The sequence below is a fragment of the Carassius gibelio genome, chromosome A12 (assembly GCF_023724105.1).
Source record: "Carassius gibelio isolate Cgi1373 ecotype wild population from Czech Republic chromosome A12, carGib1.2-hapl.c, whole genome shotgun sequence".
Taxonomy (NCBI): Eukaryota; Metazoa; Chordata; class Actinopteri; order Cypriniformes; family Cyprinidae; genus Carassius; species Carassius gibelio.
The window spans coordinates 1871011-1880069 of NC_068382.1; the positions used below are offsets into that span (position 1 = coordinate 1871011).

At 34.3% G+C, this 9059-nt stretch overlaps 1 long non-coding RNA gene across 1 annotated transcript; it reads right to left on the bottom strand.

Annotated features, from left to right (window-relative positions):
- Positions 1-2010: 2010 nt before the first annotated feature.
- On the bottom strand, positions 2011-8676 carry LOC128025699 (uncharacterized). Its single transcript, XR_008186206.1, has 2 exons — positions 8149-8676; positions 2011-2711 (listed from the first exon to the last, which is right to left on the bottom strand). It is a non-coding gene; the product is annotated as an uncharacterized LOC128025699 (long non-coding RNA).
- Positions 8677-9059: the final 383 nt, after the last annotated feature.

Consider the following 9059-nt stretch of genomic DNA (forward strand, 5'->3'; position numbering starts at 1 on the left):
CTGTTATCCATACAGTGTTGTAAAGTCATGAAACTATGCATATTTACTCAGAATAACTTTTTTTCTGTATGAAAAAAGGTTTTGAAGTGTTTGGAATTTAAAAATGCAGGAAAATTAATAATTCCATCTTTATTGTCATTTAAAAAAATCCCCACGACAAAACCATCCAAGCTATCCAAAACCCATTCACAATTTAAGTTCCTCAATGTTTTTTCAACATGTACACCAAGTTTGGTGTGTATAGTGTTACTCTCCTCTGAGCAGTATGCATTAATTCACAGCTAAATGTAAAAAACAATCCACATTCAAATCAAAATAGCCGACTTCCTGTTGGTCGTAGCTGATGACTGTGAATTAGAAAGTTGTCCGTCTTGATAAGAACAATTTTTGTACTGAGTTTGGTGTCTGTAGCTAAAACTAACCCCCCCACTTTTGACAAAAGGTGGCGCTATAGAGTGCCTCTTCCACGCCCTCTTATGAAATTTTGCCAGTGTCTAGCTGTCACTAATACTGATATGTGTTCTGAGTTTGATGAAATTCTAAGTATGTTATATGCCTCAAAATCACCTGAGAATTATTCCAGTTTGACATGTTGCCACGGCAACAATATTTTTAGATATCAATATCCCCCCAGCAGATTTATATCGGCTGTGTTTTAACATTATTCTGATGAAGTTTGAAGGAAATCGAGTAAAAATAAGATGCTGAATTCAAAGCATTTTGAAAATGACACACTTCCTGCTGCCACTTGGTGGCGCTATAACTTTGACTCCTAATAGTCACATATATGCGATCGACATCATACAATGAATAATCTGATGAAGTTTGATTAAAATTAGGAAATGTATGTGGATGGTATTAGACACTTCCTGTTTCTCATTTCTCGCCATAATTTCAAAGCCTCGCCACGAGCAAACCGTTCGAGATATCAAAAATCCCCTGGCAATTTTTCATCCCCAATGTCTTGAGATCATGTTGACCGAGTTTGGCGGCAATCGAGTAAAAAACCTATGACAAGTATTTCAAATTCCAGAGCATGCGCTTTTTACATAACTCTAAATAGCTGACTTCCTGTTGGGCGGAGCCTATGATATTCAATACGAAAGTTGTTCGGCACAATGAGATCTATATGTGTACTGAGTTTCATATGAATATTGGCAAGTATGTGTGAGCTATACATCAACATTTCTGACTGTGATCCAGGGGGCGCCGTAGAGCCCCTGTGCCACGCCCGGGTCCCAGCTTCTGCAGGCTCCTAAAGGCCACAGATTCCAAAGTGTGTGCAAATTTTCAAGAGTTTTTGAGTATGTTAAGGACCCCAAAAGCCCCCACAACTTTGAAGAAAAATATGACTACTAAACCCAAAATAGCCAACTTCCTGTTGGGCGGAGCCTATGACATGCAGTACGAAAGTTGTTTGGTTTGATGAGATCTACATGTGTACCGAGTTTCGTGTGTCTACGTGCAAGTATGTATGATATATGGCCCTCAGTATTCCAGGGGGCGCTGTAGAGCCCCTGTGCCACGCCCGTGTATCAGTCTCTGCCCGGCCCTAATGGCCGCAGGTTCCAATGTGTGTGCCAATTTTCAAGACTTTTTAAGCATGTTAAGGACCCCAAAAGCCCCCGAAACCTTGGAAAAAAATTAGAAGAATAAATAATAATAATAATAACAAATAATCCTAAGGAAAACAATAGGGCTCTCGCCCTCCAGGCTTGAGCCCTAAATATAGCTGCAAGCAGCGATGGCGGGCTCAAGCCACCAATGCCATCGCCACCCCGGTGGCATCAGGTCCTTCACGAGTCACTCTAATCTGTTCATGAAATATATATATATATATTTATAACTTTAGTAACACTTTACAATAAGATTTGATTTATAAACATTACGTTAACATGAACAATATTTATATAGCATTCATTCATGTCAGTTAATATTCCAAACTTAAACATTAAAACATTGTTTTATTGTGATTTTTTTCCAAGAACATTTTACCAATTCCAAACCACATCAATCTTAATAACTACCATTATTTTTATTTAATCATTTATAAGTGCTATACAATAGTCCAGGAAAGCTGGAAGAGAAAAACACTTTATATTCATGTGTGTAGAATTATTAGGCATGTTTTCTTTTGCAGATGGAATGCGCTAAAAAAGAGTTTTAACTCAAACTGTAAAGTCGAAAATTATGAAATACCCATGAGAAATATCAAACACAAATGCAATACAGAAATGGATAAGTTAAGACTTGACCATTATACAAAAAATGCTGACTGGGTCATGAGGTCAGAAAAGAAGAAGAAAAAAACAGGTCAAGAAGAACTGACAAAAAGAATTGCAAAATAATTAGGAATTAATGTGAAGATTAATTTTTAGTCAATTCTGCAAGACAGACTTTCAGGAAAGGAGGTGGAATAAAAATGAGCTCCTAAATCTTAATCCCGGATTCTGGAAGATATATTCCTCAAACCATCAGACAAGAGGAGGTGGTGCTGGTCCTTCACGAGTCACTCTAATCTGTTCATGAAGCCTATATATAAAGTCTTAATATATAGTATTTCACAATACTTCATGGTATTCTAATTAAATCATTTTTTGGAATCTTAGATTTCTCAGAACCTGACACATTGTAATTCTGAGACTCCAGGAAAGTGGCAGTTCTGTAAAATGTTGGCACTGGAGACTAAATGCTCCCTGATAGTTTCACACCTAATTCACTTAACACACACACACACACACACACACACACACACATTACCCACAGTGACAGTGGGACTGAGTGACATCAGATTTATGATAGTTTTTTAATTTTCTATCATCCATATAGTGTTGTATAGTCATGAAACTATGCATATTTCCTCAGAATGACTTGTCTTCTATGTGTACATTTTTTTGAAGTGTTTAGAAGCTGCACTTTAAAAAAATAAAAGACATTTACTGGTTACTTTTTTACTGTTATTTCAAAAAATCACCACGACAAAACCATTCAAGCTATCCAAAATTCATTCGCATCTGTTCTGTAAGATAAATTCTTTAAACAGTGGTAAAAGAGGATGTGGTGCTGAACCTTCAAGAGTCACTCAAAACGTATCTGTCCATAAAGCCTATAAAGAATTATTCTTAATATACAGTTCACAATACTTCAGCTTGTTATTCTAATTAAGTGAGGGTCATTTTATCAGTAAAATACATAAAATTCATATTATTTTTCTTTGAAAGATTTCTATAAATGATTTAAATCATACTTGTTTCCACAATAATTATTTAAAAGTAATCCTATAGCTCCATCAGGTGGCCATTATTGGTACTAAGAATTGCAAGCTTCATTTATAAGTTATGATAGTTTTAATTTTTTGCTGGCTCTTGAAAATGATAAAGCTTTGAAACTTACTGTGGTTCCTTCAAATGATGACTTCTACGTATATAAAAAATTATGAAGAGTTTGGAATTAAAAAATTTAAAGATATAGTAAAATAACTATTGTATTTTTTTATGTTACATTAATAAATCTCTATGGCAACACCATTTAAGCTATCCTAAACCCATTCACAATTTAACATCTCAGTATATTGGCATCATGTTGAAAAAGGAGTATGGAGTAGTATGAGGAGGAGTATGAATTCATTTACAGGCTGATTTTATCATAAATCCACAATAGAATTTCTGAGTTCTGTATCAATCTGTGTTGTTGTTTGTTTATTTTTATTTTTTTATTTTTCATAGGAAGATAACTGATTTTTTACTCTCCTTTTTAATAAATGTGCTTATAAACCAAAAACAAGCTATTTATAGCTGTATTTATAAACTGCTTACTACTGACTATTAATATTGGGACAAGGCTTTATAAAGCATGAACTGACTATTTACTTTTTGAGTTTGAAATTATTATTTGCAGCACAAATAAGGTTTTTTACGATTTTTTAAAATTCCTAAAACTGTAAGAAAAGGATAAGGCCTAAGATTTCTATGTGAGTGGCTAAATTTATTTGTTTTTATAACTATAATGCATAAACTATGAAATTATACAAAATATATAAAAAAGTACAACAGTTATTGTTTTCCAATGTTTTTTAGCCTACTGCAATCATTCTAAACAGCTTGAATAAAACCTGTTAATATTTATTATAGACCACTGTAACTGTGTATAATCTAACAAACAAGTTTATTATGAAAATAAAAGTGTGTACACCAGATAAATTGGACGATAAAGAAATTGCTAACAATAGTATAATAGAGCATGTTTTATGTTTTTAGGCGTTTAGATGCAGAAATGGACAAATCAAATGTAAAATAAAATGTAATTGATTTAATTAAATATAGATTAATTCTTGTTAGAGCAAAATAATAAATAAATAAATACGTACACACATTAAAAACGCAGCCAAGATGAATGAATTACATTTTTTATATAGATTAAAATTGAAGACAGAAGCAGCTGGTATACGCGGTCACTTAATATTCAAATCCAGTAGATCCACTTCAGATATATTTCTCAACGGTTTACGTTCACGTGGCTGTTTTCGTTTATATTCGCCAAGCTATTTTGAAATAATCTTGTCCGTGATGTGTTCGTTTGTACGACGAAAGCCAGAATCCTGCAGCTCGAGAGATATATGTTATTCTGCCAGTCGCGCTTTCAAATAGTCTTGCACACTTAAACGGGTCACAAACACCTGCATTTAGCTCTTGTAGTGTTACAATGGGTTTATTGTGTGCATTTGTGGTAATATTTTATTTAAAAAAGCTCTTAAACAAGAATAAATTCGTTTGTTTTGAGCTCGACACTGTACGCGCTGATCGGAGGCGTGATTTCATATAGGCAGCCTCAAATATTTCATTTTCACACAAACAGTTCAAAAACATCTTAATTTAGCTCTTGGTGTGTTCTAATTGGTGAATTGTGTGATATCGCTGCAATACTTTATTTTTAATAGCTATAAAACAAGAATAAACTCGTTTTTTCTGAGCTCATCATTCCAGATGCTCATGCTCAGAGCGGTGATTCATCTCTCGTGTTTCTCACGTATCACTGACCACACATCCATTATTAATGAGCCCTGACCTGATAATAATCATATATGTTGGTTTAGCTTGTCAGTGTGAATTAAATCCAAGTATTTATTTGTATTTTAACCGATTTAAAAGAGAAACTAAATCTCCGGTAATTGCACCTGTAGGGGCGCAATTTCTCTCAGACAATGGAAGTCTGAAGCACATATACTCAAACAGAGGGACAGAGTGATATGAGATGTCTGACAGTTTTTTAATTTTCTATTATCCATACAGTGTTGTAAAGTCGTGAAACTATCCATATTTACTCAGAATGACTTTTTGTCTGTATGAAAAAAGGTTTTGAAGTGTTTGGAATTTAAAAATGCAGGAAAATTAATAATTCCAGTTTTAATGTCATTAAAAAAAATCACCATGACAAAACCGTTCAAGCTATCCAAAATCCATTGGCAATTGAAGTTGTTTAAAATGTTTTGGCATCATGTAGACAAAGTTTGGTGTGTATAGTGTTACTCTCCTCTGAGCAGTATGCATTAATTCACAACTAAATGTAAAAAAAAATCCACATTCAAATCAAAATAGCTGACTTCCTGTTGATCGTAGCTGATGACTGTGAATTAGAAAGTTGTCCGTCTTGATAAGAACAATTTTTTTACCGAGTTTGGTGTCTGTAGCTAAAACTAACCCCCCCACTTTTGACAAAAGGTGGCGCTATAGAGTGCCTTTTCCACGCCCTCTTATGAACTTTTGCCAGTGTCTAGTTATCATAAATACTGATATGTGTTCTGAGTTTGATGAAATTCTAAGCATGTTATATGCCTCAAAATCACTTGAGAAGTATTCCAGTTTGACATGTTGCCACGGCAACAATATTTTTAGCTATCCAATTTCCCCCAGCAGATTCATATCGGCTGTGTTTTAACATTATTCTGATGAAGTTTGAAGCAAATCGAGTAAAAATAAGATGCTGAATTCAAAGCATTTTGAAAATGACACACTTCCTGCTGCCAGTTGGTGGCGCTATAACTTTGACTCCTAATAGTCACATATATGCGATCGACATCATACAATGAATAATCTGATGAAGTTTGATTGAAATCAGGAAATGTATGTGGATGGTATTAGACACTTCCTGTTTCTCAATTCTCGCCATAATTTCAACGCCTCGCCACGAGCAAACCGTTCGAGATATCAAAAATCCCCTGGCAATTTTTCATCCCCAATGTCTTGAGATCATGTTGACCGAGTTTGGTGGTAAACGAGTAAAAAACCTATGACAAGTATATCAAATTCCAGAGCATGCGCTTTTTACATAACTCTAAATAGCTGACTTCCTGTTGGGCGGAGCCCAATGACATGCAATACGAAAATTGTTCGGCACAATGAGATCTATATGTGTACTGAGTTTCATATGAATATGTGCAAGTATGTGTGAGCTATACATCAACATTTATGACTGTGTTCCAGGGGGCGCCATAGAGCCCCTGTGCCACGCCCGGGTCCCAACCTCTGCAGGCTCCTAAAGGGCACAGATTCCAAAGTGTGCGCAAATTTTCAAGAGTTTTTGAGTATGTTAGGGACCCCAAAAGCCCCCACAACTTTGACCAAAAATATGAATAATAAACCCTAAATAGCCAACTTCCTGTTGGGCGGAGCCTATGACATGCAGTACGAAAGTTGTTTGGTTTAATGAGATCTACATGTGTACCGAGTTTCATGTGTCTACGTGCAAGTATGTATGATATATGGCCCTCAGTATTCCAGGGGGCGCTGTAGAGCCCCTGTGCCACGCCCGTGTATCAGTCTCTGCCCGACCCTAATGGCCGCAGGTTCCAATCTGTGTGCCAATTTTCAAGAGTTTTCGAGCATGTTAAGGACCCCAAAAGCCCCCGTAACGTTAGAAAAAAAAAAAAATATATAATAATAATAATAAAAAATAATCCTAAGGAAAACAATAGGGCTCTCGCCCTCCAGGCTTGAGCCCTAAATATAGCTGCAAGCAGCGATGGCGGGCTCAAGCCACCAATGCCATCGCCACCCCGGTGGCATCAGGTAAACTGTGCCCAGTGGGCACATGCATTCACATTATCCCTCTGGCAGTAAGGTTTTAAAGGATATGGCAGTTAAAGGGTTAATCCGAATCATCTAGACTTTAAAATCACATTCACAGAACAATATATATATATATATATATATATATATATATATATATATATATATATATATATATATATATATATATATATATATATATATATATATAACTTGAGTAACACTTTACAATAAGATTTCATTCATAAACATTATGTTAACATGAACAATATTTATATAGCATTCATTCATGTCAGTTAATATTCCAAACTTAAACATTAAAACATTGTTTTATTGTGATTTTTTTCCAAGCACATTTTACCAATTCCAAACCATATCAATCTTAATAACTACCATTAATTTTTATTTAATCATTTATGAGTGCTATACAATAGTCCAGGGAAGCTTGAAGAGAAAAACTCCTTATATTCATGTGCAGAATTATTAGGCATGTTTTCTTTTACAGATGAAATGCGCTAAAAAAGAGTTTTAACTCAAACTGTTTTAACTCAAAGTCGAAAATTATAAAAAACCCATGAGAAATATCAAACACAAATGCAATACAGAAATGGATAAGTTAAGACTTGGCCATTGTACAAAAAATGCTGACTGGGTCATGAGGTCAGAAAAGAAGAAGAAAAAAACAGGTCAAGAAAAACTGACAAAAAGAATTGCAAAATAATTAGGAATTAATGTGAAGATTAATTTTTAGTCAATTCTGCAAGACAGACTTTCAGGAAAGGAGGTGGAATAAAAATGAGCTCCTAAATCTTAATCCTGGATTCTGGAAGATATATTCCTCATACCATCAGACAAGAGGAGGTGGTGCTGGTCCTTCACGAGTCCCTCTAATCGGTTCATAAAGCCTATATATAAAGTCTTAATATATAGTATTTCACAATACTTCATGGTATTCTAATTAAATAATTTTTTGGAATCTTAGATCTCTCAGAACCTGACACATTGTAATTCTGAGACTCCAGGAAAGTGGCAGTTCTGTAAAATGTTGGCGCTGGAGACTAAATGCTCCCTGATAGTTTCACACCTAATTCACTTAACACACACACACACACACACACACACATTACCCACAGTGACAGAGGGACAGAGTGACATCAGATGTATGATAGTTTTTTAATTTTCTATCATCCATATAGTGTTGTATAGTCATGAAACTATGCATATTTCCTCAGAATGACTTGTCTTCTATGTGTACATTTTTTGAAGTGTTTAGAAGCTGCACTTAAAAAAAATAAAAGACATTTACTGGTTACTTTTTTACTGTTATTTCAAAAAATCACCACGACAAAACCATTCAAGCTATTCAAAATTCATCCGCACCTGTTCTGTAAGATACATTCTTTAAACAGTGGGAAAAGAGGATGTGGTGCTGATCCTTCAAGAGTCACTCAAAACGTATCTGTCCATAAAGCCTATAAAGAATTATTCTTAATATACAGTTCACAATACTTCAGCTTGTTATTCTAATTAAGTGAGGGTCATTTTATCAGTAAAATACATAAAATTCATATTATTTTTCTTTGAAAGATTTCTATAAATGATTTAAATCATACTTGTTTCCACAATAATTATTTAAAAGTAATCCTATAGATCATCTGGTGGCCATTATTGGTACTAAGAATTGCAAGCTTGATTTATATGTTATGATAGTTTTAATTTTATGCTGGCTCTTGAAAATGATAAAGCTATGAAACTTACTGTGCTTCCTTCAAATGATGACTTCTACGTATATAAAAAATTATGAAGAGTTGGAATGAAAAATTTTAAAGATATAGTAAAGTTATTATAAAGTGTTACCAATGCATTTGCTAATGTTAACAAATTAGACATTATTTTACAGTGTTATCAAATCCCTTAAATGATTTGTAAGTGTTTTGTAATGATTTTATTAAACCTACAAGCATTTGTGAAAGTTCTGCTTGCATTACAGCTTAG